The sequence below is a fragment of the Perognathus longimembris genome, chromosome 4, assembly GCF_023159225.1.
Source record: "Perognathus longimembris pacificus isolate PPM17 chromosome 4, ASM2315922v1, whole genome shotgun sequence".
NCBI lineage: Eukaryota > Metazoa > Chordata > Mammalia > Rodentia > Heteromyidae > Perognathus > Perognathus longimembris.
In genome coordinates, this window is record NC_063164.1 from 90,489,078 (window position 1) to 90,506,141 (window position 17,064).

General features: G+C 43.5%; 1 pseudogene; it reads left to right on the forward strand.

The window, feature by feature from the left end:
* Nucleotides 1–12,584: 12,584 nt before the first annotated feature.
* LOC125350894 lies at nucleotides 12,585–13,342 on the forward strand (annotated as a pseudogene).
* The last annotated feature ends 3,722 nt before the right edge of the window (nucleotides 13,343–17,064 follow it).

Below are 17,064 nucleotides of genomic sequence, written 5' to 3' on the forward strand. Positions count from 1 at the left end.
TTCACTTTGTAAGTGACAAGTACTTTAAAATGCAGTACAGTTGTAGATAAACAGTGTTGGAAAACAAAGTAATATTTTTATGCAGTTAAACTGAAAATGTTATTTAAATTTTTCTTTAAAATTGCCTTTCTTTTATGGTAATGTCAATTAAAGTGTGGTCAAAAATCTCAAGTAAGTCAGGCACCACTGGCTTATGCCTGTAATCCTAATTACTCAGGAGGCTGAGATCTGAGGATTGTGGTTCAGAGCCAGCCAGAGCAAGAAAGTCCATGAGACTTTTTTCTCTAATCGTCAAAAGAGCCTAAAGTAGAGCTGTGGCTCAAGTAGTAGAGCACTAGCACTCGCCTTGAGTTAAGCAGCTCAGGGATGGTGCCTAGGCCCTGAGTTTAAGCCCCAGGTCCAGCACACAAACGTGTACGCACGTGCACACACACACAAATCTCCCAAGTATTTTCCTAACAACAATTCAGATGAATTATGTCTGAAATCAACTATTCATCCTACATTTGTTTTTGTTATTATTGGAGTTACAACTTAAAACCATGCGACTTGGGCCATTCCTCCAACCCTCATCCCACTGTTTTTCAATCGTCTTTCACAGGGATGTGCACTTACACTTGAGTAAGCCAGGCCCTTCCCCTCCTGCCGAAGTAATGGCCCATTTTCCATACTAGGGCTCTGAGGGTGCTCCCCTCGTGTAAGTGAACAGTCTCTTCTTCAGCCTCTTCCTGCGTGCCTCATTGCCACAGTTGAGGAATTCCCTTGCAAGGGACAGCTGAGGGCAGCAGGGACACTCTTCTCAGCTTCTTCTATCTGTATGTTTACCTGGGCATCCCCACTACCCTGGAAACACAGCCTTCGGTCCCCAGCTCCCCTGCCATTCTCAAGCCTCCTCATGGGCTGCCTCGCTTCATCCATTAGCGCTCTTCTACAAGGTTAAGGGATGGGTTGTCTTAAGTAACAGGCTTGCATTCCTTGGAAACAGAGCTTGAGTTCTAAAGTGTACCTGAAGAATTCCTGTGGATACCACTGAAAAGAATAGGTTTCCTTATAAGTAAAGTTTTCAAATTCCAAAATGTTCTGCTTTAATAATTTATAACTTAAGTTATTACATTTATAGTTTATGTAACTATATTTTTTCATCTTTTTATTATTATTAAAATGACACTTGTGGGCCATAAGGTAACATCTTGGAGCATTGGCTTGCTTTTTTGCCATTATCAAAATTTTACATCTTGATCTGGAAGCTGGTGGCTCGTGCCTGTAATGCTAGCTACTCAGGAGGCTGAGCAATCCGAGGATCACAGTTCAAAGCCAACCCTGGGCAAGAAAGTCTGTGAGATTTTCAATTAACGACCAGAAAACCAGAAGTGGAGCTGTGGCTCAAAGTGGTTAGAGCACCACTGTTGAGCAAAAGAGCTCAGGAATAGCGCCCAGGCCCTGAGTTCGAGTCCCATACTGACTAAAAAAAGGTCCAGAGGTGGAACTTAGTGGTAGTGTTCTTATGAGCATGCAGAAGACCCATGGGCTCAACCCCAGCACCGTTAAGGAAAAAACTGTCTACTCAATAGAATTCAAAAAACAGGTATGAATCATCAGTAACTCATTTAAAACTCTTTAGTCTCTATAAGAATTCTGGTGGTGGCAGGCTCACATCTGTAATCCTAGTTACTCAAGGCTGAGATCTGAGGATTGCAGTTAAAAGCTAACCCAGGCAGGAGAGGCCATGAGACGCTTCCCTCCAATAAACTATTCAAGCCAGAAGTGGTGTGGCTCAAGTGGCTTGCCTTGAACAAGAGCTCGGGGACAGTGCCCAGACCAAGGGCTCAAGTCCCAGACTGGGACAAGGACTCTACCACTAAGCCACATTACCAGCCCCTCCTTGAGCTTCTTTGCTCAAGGCTAGAGCTCTACCACTTGGGAAGTGGGAAGCTCCCCTATGGCTTTCTGGTGGTTAACTGGAGATAAGAGTCTCATGGACTTTGCTGCCTGTGCTGGCTTCAAATCATGGTCTTCAGATCTCTGCTTCCAGAATAGCTAGGGTTATGGTGTGAGCCACAGGTACCCAGCTCGGTTTGGTTTCTTTAAGTTTCTTTCCATTGATTGAATACTTTGTAAGTTATAAAATGAATTACTAGAAAATTGAAGTTTTTGAAGGATAAAAGCTGTTTGTTTATGACAGACATTGACTTGTGAAATAGAAAAATTCTGAATGGCTGGGTGCCTGTGGCTCACACCTATAATCCTATTCAGGAGGCTGATATGTGAGGATCACATTTTGAAGCCAGCCAGGGTAGGAACATCTGTGAGACTACATCTCCAATTAAGCAGCAAAAAAGCCAGGAGTAGAACTGTGGCTCAAGTAAGGGAGAGCATCCAGGCCCTGAGTTCAAGTCCTAGTACACCACACATTTTTTTTTTTTAAAGAAAGTAGAAAGAGTGAATATGGATAAGTGGCCATTTCATTGCTGTGCTGGCACTCTTGCCTGAGTTTATGTCTTCCAGCTTAATGTATGCATCTGAAAGGATGTTTGTGCACTTTGGAGATAGGGCATAGAAAACCAGTTAGTCAATCAACAACTAGCTAGTTAGCAAAATTGCTACTATTGGCCAGCTTGTATGAGCTGGGCAGGTTCCCCTTTGAATTTGCTTCCTTCCATATACATATCTTCTGCTAACCTCATAGCTTTCCATGAGGTCAGTACTGTATTTTAAATTGTAAAGGTGCTCTGCAAATACAAAGCATTAAGCAGCTGTGATTCCAAAGTCCAGCAAGGCTAGTGATGCAGTTTGCTGACATAGTCCTCAGGTTCCATCACCAGTAACACCAAAAACAAAAAATCTGAACAAAACATCTCGGAATGTCATAGTCTGATTTGTAAAGCCATTGTATGTGTTGAAGACGATGTGCTTTTTGTGGGTGAGAAGATTTGAGGGTTTTCCAATTTTAAAGTCAAGCTCTGTGTCCTACTTTTCCAGACTCCTTGCCTTTGTACTTAATTTGTTGGTTGACAGTTTGTCAGTCTTGTTCCTTGTTGATGGCTGATTGCTGAATCTTTGAATCTCAGGATGGTAACTATTTCTCAAGGCCAAAACCCACTCTGACCCAGCTCCAGCACTACTCAGAAGTCAGTACCTACAGCCCCTTCTCTTTTTTCTCCCCTCCCCTCTTCTTTTTGCCAGTACTGAGGCATGAATTCAGAGCCTTTGACTCTCACTTAGTTTTTTCTCTCAAAACTGGTACTGGAGCCACAGCTCCATTGAAGATTTTTGCTGGTTAATTGAAGAGAAAGGACAAAAAAAAAAATCTTGGATTTGCATGCTTAGGCTGGCTTCTTTATCTCAACCTCCCAAGTAGCTGGGATTACAGCCATGAGCCACCAGCACTGAGCAATATTTAAAGCTTTCTAGAGTTTGCTCTCTCCTAGCCTGGTGTTCTCATCTAGAAATGCATCCTCTAGTACTACTTGACAAAGCACAGACTCACAAGAGTTCATGGGTGGGATCATTATGAGAGTTCTATAGAAGTAGGAAATCAAGACTCATCTGAATGTCCTTGGATAAAATAAAGATTATGTAGATGATGCTGGAGGAGCCACAGGTTCAGATGCTTGATTTTATTTCTCTGAAAGTGGAGCCCACATGTTATAGGTTTTTGCTCCCTATTTTCTGACTTCCCTTGTCCACTTGCATCTTGCACACCCTCCATTTCCCTGTTCACTGCTGTGAGTGAGTCTTATTGCATAGAAACATTTTCTGTAGGAAGACAGACTATATTTGACATGCAGGTTGACAGATGAGGAGAAGGTTGTGGTATAAAGATGACATGCAAGTTGAAAGCTGCTTGGGGTGCTCTAGTTACTATGCTGAAGTCAGGGCAGTGACAGAATCTCCTGCTTTGCTTCCAGCTTTGTAGGTTTATAACAGCTTTATAATTTGAGTCTCCTGGGTTATATAGAAACAGTCATGATTTGTTCAGGAACTAAAATGCCTAAGGCCTGGTGGAACTCATACATTACCTTCTCAGCCTCACCACGTTGTGTGTGTGTCTGAGTGTGTGTGTGTTCGCGCGTATGCGCACACATGAGTTCCAGGGCTTGAACTCTGGGACCTTGTGCTCTCATTTGGCTTTTTCCACTCAAGACTGTTTCTCTTTAATTTGAGCCACACCTGCAGTTCCAGCTTTTTACTGGTTAGTTGGAGACAAGAAGCTTCCAGTGCCGACCACAAACTGCACTCCTCAGATCTCAGCCCTAGAGTAGCAAGGGCTACAGACTTGACCCACTGGTGCCCAGCTGACCACATGTCTACCCGAACACCATCAAGCAAAACCCATATGACCAGAAGTTCTCACCAACGTTGTCAATGAGTAAAAACAGGAAGTGCTAGGAGAAAATGAGGGAACAGAAGACGCTGTGTGAGAGGAAATGTACTCATTACCTGACTCATGTAATTGTAATCTCTCTATACATCACCTTTATAATGACAATGAAGTAAATTAATTTTTTTCCAGTCCTGGGGATTGAACTCAGTGCCTGGGCACTGTCCCTGAGCTTCTTTTACTCAAGGCTAGCACTCTGCCATTTGAGCCACAGCGCCACTTCTGGCCGTTTTCTATATATGTGGTGCTGGGGAATCGAACCTAGGACCTCGTGTATCCGAGGCAGGCACTCTTGCCACTAGGCCATATCCCTAGCCCCCTGACAATAATAAACCAGTAATAAACCAGTGACTGCTCAGGCAATTCTATGCTTACAAAAAATTTTTCCTTTAGGAACCTCAAACTTTATGGATTTCCCCTCCCCCAACAAAATTGAGTGAACTTAGTAAATAATTATTTACCCCTAAAGAATTTGCCATACCCACATAGGCATTTTACAAAATTAAACATATTCACATAAGATTGCATTCCTATTATAAAATATTGAATTCAGCCCAAAGCCAGTGGCCCATGCCTGTAATCCTAGCTACTTCAGGAAGCTGAGATCTGAGAATTGCAGTTGAAAGCCTGAGAATCTTATTGCCAATTAACTACCAAAAAAAACTACTTAACAAACAAGCATTGAATGTCCAAAAGATAAAAGTTAGAGGATTCGAAACCATCATCCAAGGCAAGAAAGTCCATGAGATTTTTATGTCCAATTAACCACCAAAAAAAAATCAGAAGTGGAACTATCGACCAAGTGATAGAGCACTAGCCTTGTGCAAAAAAGCTTGGGGACAGTGCCTAGGCTCTGAGTTCAAGCTTCATTACTGGCACAAGAATAAGAAGAATAAAATTCCTGATGGTGCTGCCACAGTAGAGAGGCACCCCAACTCGCTCCAACTGAATAGCGAGCTGGGAACTCCAGCACCCAACACCCCATCAAGAACCCAGCAAAATCAGCAGCCAGAAGCAACAGAGAAACGCAGGAAACGAAAAAATAAAAAAGAAGAGCCTATAACCTGCATGGAGCCGGAGAATCTCCGGGGTACCCTCCCCCCACCCGCTGACCCTGGCCCGAACAGGGCCAGGCTGGGAAAGGGGACCCGGCAAACTGCATACCGACTGCCGAAAACTCACACCGGGAGCGCAGAGTCCATACAGCAGGACTCCACGGACCCCAGGGGGAGTACGGACCAAGACGGACGGCGGTGACGGGAAGTTCGGGACCGCATGGCCGGGATGGGCCATGAGTGGCGGGGGAACCGAGTAGTGCAGAAGGGGAGAGCTCGGGCCGACACCACAACCGTTCGCCACACCCCAGCACCCCATCCCCGAAGGGCCAACAGCGGCGCAGGACACACATACACAATCCAGGGCCAGTGAGTTCCCCATTGCCCCCTCCCCCAATGGGAGACCAGCTATCAGAGACCCAAACCCTACAAAGAAGCTAGAACTCCCTCCCTCCCCCTCCCCACCCTGAGGGAACAAAGAATTCCCAAATCAGGCGGCAAGGTCCTATCAGGCTCATGGAAGACAAAGGAGCTAGCAGGGGAAGGGCAGAGCAGTGCCAAGGCAGCAGGGGAGCCTGAACCAGCCCCACCGGCCCCACTCCCTTCCCAACAGGGACCCGGGGGACCGGCAGGCATTGGAAGACCCGCCTGAGGCGCCTGGGCCTCGAGGGCTTTTTCAACTAAAGTCACAGGCGCGCTGGTGGGCAATACCAGCCCAGCAGGGACACCTGGGCCCGATCACGCGCCTCCCTCACAGCGGAGGCGCAGCCTGTGGGTGCTAACCCGCTCCCGGACACTTGATCCCACTGGGGCCCACACATACCACCCCCCACAGCAGACTTGCGGAACAACCTGGGGCTCGCTCTGGTAGGCGTACACCGCACAGGTGAGCAGGGCCCCAGCGGCAGTGCTCGCTCTGATAGGCCCACCCACACAGGAGGGCAGAGCTCCCCAATGGTGGTGCCCACTCAGTTTGGCGCATTTCGCACAAGTGGGCCGCCCCTCAACAACACCAGCCCCGGAGCGGTCCACACAGGAGGGCAAACTGCCTGAGAGGTGAGCTCCTCTGACCAAGATACAGAGTGGAATAAAGAACCAAAGAAGAGAAAAATGTCCACACCATGCTGAATCAGCGACCAGCAAAGCCCCACCAGGGGCACGCTAGGGTCAGCACAACACAGAACTACAGAACAAGATAGACACAAACACAATCATAGTGGGTGACTTTAATACCCCACTCTATCCAAGAGACAAATCCAACACCAGAGGATTAGCAAGGGAGCTGAGGACCTAAGTAACACCATATCCCAAATGGATCTGACAGATCTATACAGAATCTTCCACCCTACAGAGACCCAATACACCTTCTCAGTGGCCCATGGATCATACTACAAAATAGACCATGTCATAGCCCACACAAAGAACCTCAGCAAATACAAAAGTATTGACATCATCCCATGTATTATATCTGACCACAGTGGATTAAAGGTAACCCTCAATAACAACAGTTACCACAGAGGCTATACACATTCTTGGAGGCTAAACCCCACACTGTTATCCAACACTTGGGCCACAGACCAAATCAAAGATGAAATCAATGAATTCATTAGCAACAATGACAATGAAAATACATCACAAAGAAACCTATGGGACACAGCTAAGGCAGTACTGAGGGGCAAGATCATCTCCCTCAGCACTCATTAAAAGAATGGAAGCAGAGCAGGTGAATAACCTCACCATGAAACAAACAACTGGAGAAACAAGAAATGATCGAACCTAAAATGACTAGGAGGAGGGGTCACAAAGATTAAAGAAGAGATAAATCTGACTGAAAATAGAAAGACCATTCAACAAATAAATAAGACTAAAAGCTGGTTCTTTGAGAAAATAAGTAAAATTGACAGACCCCTTGCAAGACTTACAAAAAAAAAGAAGAGAAGAGACTCATATACGTCAAATCAGGGGCTCCACTGGAAAAATTACAACAAGTACACACGATATTCAAACAATCATAAGGAACTATTTCCAGAACCTCTACTCACTAAAAAACAATAATTTTACAGAAATGGATCAAATCAAAAGTAGTATAAACTGCCGAAACTGAATCAAGAAGAAATAAATCAACTAAATAAACCAATAACTTACAGCGAGATACAGGGGGTAATCAAGAACCTCCCAACAAAGAAAAGCCCAGGCCCAGATGGATTCACCAACAAATTCTATAAAAACCTTTAGTGAGGAACTAATACCAATACTCCTCAAACTCTTCCACGAAATAGAAACAGAGGGAGAAATCCCAAACTCATTCTATGAAGCTAATATCATACTCATCCCCAAACCAGGCAAAGACCCAACAAAAAAAGATAACTACAGACCAATATCACTAATGAACACAGATGCAAAGCTCCTCAATAAAATATTAGCTAACAGGATCCAGAAACTGATCAAGAAAATTATACATCATGACCAAGTAGGCTTCATCCCACAGTCACAAGGATGGTTCAACATCCGTAAATCAATCAATGTAACTCACCACATAAACAGAACTAAAATCAAGAATCACATTGTTATCTCAGTGGATGCCCAAAAAGCCTTTGACAAAATACAACATCCATACCTATTAAAAGCTCTGGAGACAACAGGAATAGATAGAACATTCCTCAAAACAATAAAAGCTATATACAATAGACCAACTGCTAACATCATACTTAATGCAGAGAAACTGAAATCATTCCCCCTAAACTCAGGAAGCAGACAAGGATGCCCACTCTCCCCACTTCTGTTCAACATAGTGCTGGAATCCCTAGCCATAGCAATAAGGCAAGAGGAGGACATCAAAGGGATCTACATCATCTAGGAAGAAATCAAGCTATCCCTATTCGCAGACGACATGATCTTATATCTGAAGGACCCAAAAAACTCAGTCCCCAAACTCCTACACCTAATAAACCATTTTGGCAAAGTAGCAGGATACAAAAACAATCCACAAAAGTCAGCAGCTTTTCTGTACACCAGCAATGTACAAGCAGAAAAGGAAATTATGGAAACAATTCCATTTACAGTAGCCAGAAAAAGAATAAAGTACCTAGGGATCAATCTAACCAAGGATGTGACGGACCTATTTAATGAGAACTATAAAAATCTAATAAGAGAAATCAAAGAAGACACAAGGAGATGGAAAGACCTCCCATGCTCATGGGTAGGCAGAATCAATATAGTGAAAATGGCCATATTGCCCAAATTGTTATACAAATTCAATGCAATCCCTATCAAAATCCCAGTTACATTCTTCACTGAAATAGAGAAAGCAATCCATAAATTCATATGGAACAGCAAAAGACCTAGAATAGCCAAAGCAATTCTAGGCAAAAAAAGCAGTGCAGGAGGTATCACAATACCAGACTTCAAGCTCTACTATAGGGCCATCATAACAAAAACAGCCTGGTATTGGTATAAAAACAGACCGGAAGACCAATGGATCAGAATTGAAGATCCAGAAATAAAACCACACTCTTACAGTCAGCTGGTATTCGACAAAGGAGCTAAAGACATACAATGGAATAAACATAGCCTCTTCAACTACTGGTTCTGGGAGAACTGGACAGCCATATGCAGAAAACTCAAAGTAGACCCAAGCCTATCACCATGCACCAAGATCAACTCAAAATGGATCAAAGACCTCAATATCAAACCTGAATCCTTGAAACTACTGAAGGACAGAGTAGGAAAGACGCTAGAACTTATAGGCACAGGAAGGAACTTCCTGAATAGAGTCCCAGGGGCACAACAAATAGGGGAGAGATTCGACAAATGGGACTACTACAAATTAAAAAGTTTCTGCACAGCTAAGGACATAGCCACCAAAATAGAAAGACAGCCAACCATATGGGAAAGGATCTTTACCAGCACAGCAACAGACAAAGGCCTAATATCTGTCATCTACAGAGAACTCAAAAAACTAAGCCCCTCCAAGCCCAATAAACCAATTAGGAAATGGGCAAAGGAGCTCAAGAGAGACTTCACAAGAGAAGAGATAAAAATGGCAAAGAAACATATGAGGAAATGTTTAACATCCCCGGTAGTAAAGGAAATGCAAATAAAAACAGCCCTGAGATACCACCTCACTCCAGTTAGAATGGCCTATACCCTGAACTCAGGCAACAACAAATGCTGGAGGGGGTGCGGGGAAAGAGGAACCCTTCTCCATTGTTGGTGGGAGTGCAAATTAGTACAACCACTTTGGAGAACAGTATGGAAGTTTCCCAAAAAGCTCAATATAGACGTACCCTATGACCCAGCCATTCCACTCCTAGGCATCTACCCGGAACAACAGGCCCCAAGATATCAAAAAGACATTTGCACTTCCATGTTTATCACTGCACAATTCACAATAGCCAAAATATGAAAACAACCCAGATGCCCCTCCACAGATGAATGGATCCAAAAAATATGGTACCTATACACAATGGAATACTACATAGCGATTAGTAATGGTATACTGTTATTCGCAGGGAAATGGTCAGAACTTGAACAAATAATGTTGAGCAAGACAAGCCTAGAACACAGAAAACAAAGGGGCATGATCTCCCTGACATATGACTGTTAAGATGGGGTGACGGAGAGACAGTAGAGACCAGGTCTGTGAAACCAAAAACTGCTTGTCAAATGGTATTTCCCACAGGATTGGGTCAGTGACCCAACACTATGTAACTAAAACTAAACAACTACTCAACATATAAAGGTCAAAAATTGACCTCTCAGTGGAATACAATAGCTCAAAAGCTATGTATGTACGTTCATATAAGACTACTGTCGACATATTGTCTAATGTCGACATTACATTTAAAGTCCTAGGCGAATTTTCTTGGGCATAGGCCACATGGCTACTGTATATGCTCTTAGTACATTGTGTATTGTATATATGTCTACCTGACCTAGGGAAGGGAAAGAAAAACAGGGTGTAAGATATCACAAGAAATGTACACACTGACCTACTATGTAACTGTACCCTTTTTGCACAACACCTTGTCAAAATTTTTTTGTTTAATTAATAAATAAATTACAAAGAAATGTTAGATTCATTCAGTAAGGAGTGGAAACCATGTGGTTGAAGGAACTAGTCTGATATGATAGAAAATTTATCTAATTAATTTTTTTTCCAGTCCTGGGGCTTGAACTCAGAGCCTGGGCACTGTCCCTGAGCTGCTTTTGCTCAAGGCTAGCACTCTACTACTTGAGCCTCAGTGCCACTTCTGACTTCGTGTGGTACTGAGGAATCAAACCCAGGGCTTCATGCATGCTAGGCAAGCATTCTACCACTAAGCCATATTCCCACTCCTTTTCTAATATTTTTATCTCATTTATTATTAGAAATAATAATGTTTTCAGTGTGAAATTATATGCATGCTATAGATTGCATTGTACAGGCAAAAAAAAAGTGAAATTTAGCAGTAATAGAGACTAAAAATAATGCCCAAGACACATTTCGTAAGAGAGGCAAGTTGTAGGGCAATATGTGATAGAGTCTAATTTTATTAAAGAGTGAAATGGTTGATCCTGGCTGCTGGTTTTCACCTGTAATCCTAGCTACTCAGAAGGCTGAAGAAAAGCCAATGAGACTCATCTCCAATTAACTAGCAAAAAGCCATAAATGAAGGTATGGCTCAAGTAGTAGAGCACCAGCCTTGAACAATAAAGCCAAGCAAGAGTGAGAGGCCCTAAGCTCAAATCCTAGTACTGACATACAAAAGAAAAAAAAATAAAGAAAATGAAAAGAAGAGAAAAAAAAGGGAAGAGAAGGAAAGAAATGGTTGAATGTGTTGTGTTTGATAGACTCATAAATGCGTTTGTTATTTAGAAGGATACACACCAAGTTAACTATTGTTCTTTTGGGGAAGTTTAGTGAAAGAAAGGAAGAACTTTGAGTGTGCTTAGATTTAACCATCACTTGGCTTTTTGAGTAAGATTTACAGTCTTTGTATTTAAACTAAATGGCCCCCACTCACCTGTTTTTGAAGGTGTGTGGGGAGTGTGGGCTCAGCAGCCTGCTTCTGAAGCATGCTGGTGCTGAAGGGGAGTGTGGCCCTGCACCACTGTATCTCACGTGGCTTGGTAGTGGGAGTGTCCCTGGGGGTTCACTCCTCACACTTGGCTGCTTGCTGGTTCTTGGCACTCCTGCTTCTCTCCATAGTTACACTTCTTGAGCCCCGTGGGATCACGGCATGAGCAATATCCTATCCTACCTCTGCCTCCACTCTGCACCTTTGTGCAGCTTTGCTTCAGATAGGGTGAGGTTTTGTGAAGTTCCCTCTGCACCCTACTGGGTTTTAGTGCCAGGAGCTTAACTTTAATCACAGAATAAGAATTTTCACACACATCACTATGGTAAGAAAACTTAGCAGAGCTTTATTGAGTAGGCAAGCAAGGAAGTAGGCCAGCAGAAAGATATAGGTGCACACTTAACAGATAAAGTGGTGCTCACAGGGAGACACACCACACTCTTCACATCAGGACTATTCACCATCAAGGCAAGGTTTGGCTTGAAGTTAAAATTATTTTAGGATGTATTTTTCTTTAACCTAAACTTTTTATTTAACCTTATTTTCTTCCCTTTCCAAGTCTCTGGGATCCATCCCTGAGAAGGGGTCAGATTTAGGAAAGCAGTGATTGCCAAGAGACTGGACTGGAGCCATGTGCTAGCAGGGTACTGGGGAGTGGGAGCTTGGAGTATGCTTGGGGCTTGCACTTCAAGAACCTCTCTGATGCCACCATTCACACAACACTGCCTTCCCTTGCAGTGGTGGCTCCCAGCCACTCCAAAAGATCTTTCCCCAGAGGACAAAGATGAAGCATGCAGCCCGCTTCAGCCTTCTTCCCAGGAAGGGAAAGGGCCAAAACCTTTAATATCATCTCACCTTGGTCTGGCTGGACCAGGGCTAATCACCACAAACCTACAGTGGCCCAGGCCACACCTCCCCTGCATTCACCTCCAATCCTGAAACCCTCTGAATCCTTCTTCCACAATCCTATTTTAAGTGAAATATGGCAGCCTTGTCTATTAGAATGGTACAAAACAAACAAACAAACAAAACCAAAGGAAAAAAAACCAAATAAAAAACCCACAACTCTCTGCATCTCCCTGTGGGGCTGGTGGAGCCAACTCTCTGCAGGAAGGTCACGGGAGAGCTTCCTGGAGGGAGATAGGATCAGCTTCTTTGAAGAGTCATGAAGTCAAACTGTGTTGGGCTTCCTCTAGCCCTGCTGACATCCCTTGTGTGGCTCCCTGTATCACAGAGCTGTAACAAAGCACTCTGTGCTAGTGATGTGAACAAAAGTCTCGTTCAAGAGCTATGCCACTGCTGGCCTGGAGAAGGAAATTGTTCCTGCTCTAAAGAGTGTATGCTGTGCCTTGGGGCACTTTGGGACAAGTGCTGTGATTGTGTTGGTATGTGTAATCCTCAGAAGTACAGTGACACTCCTCCCACTTCAAAGAGCACAGTAGAAGAACTGCATGAGCCTATCCCCTCTCTCTTCCGGGCTCTCACAGAAGGAGACACCCAGTAGAATTGGAACATTGTTTCCTTCCATGTTGCAGAGGAACTTCCACATCATGAGAACCTGGTTTCATTTTTAGAAACTGAACCAGCCTCATCACCCAAATGTGTCTGTTCCTAGCAATAATGTTCACGCCCCTTATTCCAGTGACAAAGAGCACATGTGTACCTTGGTCTATTTTGATGACCGCATGTCCATACATCAGTGTAAAATATCCTGTGAGTCCATGGGAGCATCCAAGTACCACTGGTTTCATAATGCCTGCTTTTAGTGCATCGGTCCCAAATGCGTGGACTACGGTAGTAAGACCATCAAGTGTATGAACTGTGTGTTTCAAAGAAGAAAAATTTAAATAGCCTCTTAGAAAGAAATTTGTACATATGATAGTTCCTCAGAGAATGGACCCGTGGCATCAGAGTGCCAAGAGTTTATGAAGATGTCAAGAATCTAGAAGGCATTACCTTAAAGGTATGGTATATCCAGGGATGTCTTCAGTTACAGGGTTATGGCTGCTCTTGTTCAGTTTATTCCCCACCAGGAACATAGCTTTACCTTTGGGCACTTGTATAACTTTGGTCATATGTGCAACAGGTACACAGAGAATTCCTAAAAGATCTGAGTTTTTAACATAAAAGCTGATGATCTTTTCTTTGGTATTCAAAAGTTTTCTGTCTTCAAAATTATAGCATTATACTGTTAACATGAGCAATGATTTCCTGACTTGCTACTGAATATGTCATTCTTCATTGGTGCCTGGTAGTATGTATGTACTTTATAAGCATAGTACATATTCAAATATATTTCTGTAATAGCTCACATGAAAAATTACCATAGGAAATTGAAGTTAAACATCTTTACTTTGGTTTTAGAAAGTGAAAGCTTACTATATTTATAATTTTAAAAAATATGTAGTAGAATCTATCCTGTAATACATATGCTGACAGTGCTTTACTGAAAATTTGTCATTCTCTTCCATTCCCTTCCTGAAGTGCTGATATAGATAATAGAGCCATCCCTATGAATTTCAGGGTACCTATGCCTTTTAACAACACTAAATACATGTGAGATTAGGTGAATAGCCAAGTGAGGCATTTGTTTGAGCTAAGATGCAGCTTTCAGAGCACTGGAGCTTTGGAATGACTGCCACTTGCATTTTGCATGGGTCCCAAGGGAAGAACCTGTATTCCTATAGGGAGCAGCATAACTAAAGGCAAAGCTGTACTGCGAGAAGAAACTAGTCTAGCACTAACAACTTGGTGCCTAGTTCAGTAGACACTGTGTCATCAGAGGGAAACTGAAGATGTGTGTCTACAAGAGAGGGTAAAAGTTCAGGGAACTGTAATGGGAACAATGTTGGGGACTATTTTGGCCTTGGTGGAAGAAGGGCGCCAAGAGTGAGACGCTGCCCTTCCCCCAGCCCTGGGACAATGGGGGAGGGAGCCCCTCCCACCTTTCAGCCTCAACGGGAAAAGAAGCCCCCCACCCCTTGGGAGGCGAATATGTGCATGCCACCATGATAGGAAGTTCCAGGATCACTTGAGTGGCAGCACAGTCAGCCAATCAGGCAGTCACCCCAAGTCCTTCCCCTTCTGCCTTTGTCATCATAATAAATTTCTCTGGCCCGCCCTCGGAGGGCTGAGACGCATCCCACCATCGCATCGTGTCCCTGATGCCTTCTTTCCGCCACCGCTCCTGGTAACATGTGAGGGGACTTGGGGGGAAGGGAGGCTTCAGCAACCTTTCCTCAACTTAGGGCAAGTCCACGAGAGTATGCCTTGGCCTTCTGCCAGCGGAAGGCAAGGCCGAATGCTCTTTCATAGATTTTAGGGTGCAAGCATTCTCCCCGGGAGATTGGGGAGAAAGGGATCAATCAGATCCCGACAGAACAACTTACAGCTGTTTATGTTAATTGCTTTGGTTATTTTTACAATTTTCATTTATTAAATTTCTACCTACATCTGATGTTCTTTTTTTTTTTTTTTTTTTTTTTTTTGCCAGTCCTGGGGCTTGTACTCAGGGCCTGAGCACTGTCCCTGGTTTCTTTTTGCTCAAGGCTAGCACTCTACTACTTGAGCCACAGCGCCACTTCTGACCATTTTCTATATCTGTGGTGCTGAGGAATCGACCCCAGGATTTCAGGTATGTGAGGCAAGCTCTCTTGCCACTAGGCCATATTCCCAGTCCCCTGATGTTCTTTTCAAACACGTATCATACTGGGAGGCTAGAATGCTTTTCACTAAAAATATACTACACAGCTATGCAAACAGCTTTTTTAAAAAACAATGTTTCAGTAGAGATAAGCTGAAGTACTGTATGTCCTTCATAGGAATAAAACTCCACCTTTTAGAGTCAATCTGACATTAATATTTCTATTACACAGATAATTGTATGGATTGCCAATTTTTCTAGGGCATATGTGAATTACAAGTACTTTTTTAAGAATATTTCTTTATAACATATTTTAGTATATAAAAATAGATCATGTCTTGATACATTTATATATTCATTATTTGAACAGTAGTTTAAGATCAGTTGTAACACTGTAAATATTATAAAAATTAAAGCCCTGGGGCTGGGAATATGGCCTAGTGGTGGAGTGCTTGCCTGGTATTCGGGAAGCCCTGGGTTTGATTCCTCAGTACCACATATGTAGAAAAAGCCAGAAGTGGCGCTGTGGCTGAAGTGGCAGAGTGTTAGCCTTGAACAAAAATAAGCCAGGGACAGTGCTCAGGCCCTGAGTTCTAGCCCCAGGACTGCCAAAAAGAAAGACGAAAAATTAAAGCCCTGATATTTTCCTGCTCTTTCCAATAATTTTAATGAATATTCAAGGTACTTTGGCCTTTTAAGAGGCTGAGAGGTATCTCACGGATATCACTGATACTTAGATATTAGCATGTTCTTTCTTATTTTTTACTTGAAGTACATTTGTTTAAAAGTACCTGAAACAGGGGCTGGGATTATGGCCTACTGGTAGTGTGCTCACCTCGCATACATAAAGCCCTGGCTTTGATTCAGAACCACATATACAGAAAAAAACACAAGTGGTGCTGTGGCTCAAGTGGTAGAGTGCTAGCCTTGAAAAAAAGAAGCCAGGGACAGTGCTCAGGCACTGAGTTCAAGCCCCAGGACTGGCAAAAAAATAAAAAGAAGAAAAAGACAGTGAAGAAGAGGGAGACAGAAAGAGAGAGAGGGTGGGAAGGAGAGAGACAGAGACAGTAAATGAGAATCAGATGTGTTTTGGTATTTTTTTTTTTGCCAATTTGGGGGCTTGTGAACTCAGGGCCTGGACACTGTCCCTGGCTTTTGGCTCAAGGATTACACTCCACCATCTAACCCCCAGCACCAGTTCTGGCTTTTTCTATTTCTGGGCTCCAGAGGAATCCAACCCAGAGTTTCATGCATGCATGCTAGGCAAGCACTCTACTGCTAAGCCACATTCCCAGCCCTTGGATGGGTTTGGGCCTGGTTCTTTTTACCCAGCTGCTTACAAAAGCCACATTCAGGGATGGCTGGCCATGCCTCAGAAATTTGCCTGTGACAAGTTCCCTATTTGATAGATTTCATTCCTCGAGTTGACTTTGTGCTCTCCTGTAACATGGCAGCCATTCCTTCCTCCTAGTATTCAAAGAAAAGAATAGCCACACAGTAGCAAGTGCAGGGATAAAGAACACCAGAAGTCCACATGTCCTTTAGCACATAGAGTACATTCAAGTCTCAGTCATAACAGGCAAAAAGGCCAAGTGCAATGTTCAAGGTTCCTTGCTCGTTCTCGTGAGGACAGTCTGGCCACTATCTGTCTAGAAAGGACCTGTCATGATTCCATCCATATCTACTGTATCTACCGATATTACAGTGGTGTACTGATATTCCGCTGTGTGATTAAGACTCATGGCCTTTACTTATTAGATACCTGTATTGTGTTAGAGCCCCTCCTACCCTATGCACTGACCTATTTTTCTAACAAGGTCCTCACCTCCCCACTCTTGATACTGAACCAGCAAGATTCACACAAGTGTCAGGAGGCCATGCAGAGTGTTTGCAAGAGGGATTTAAGTGTACAGAACATAGGATTTG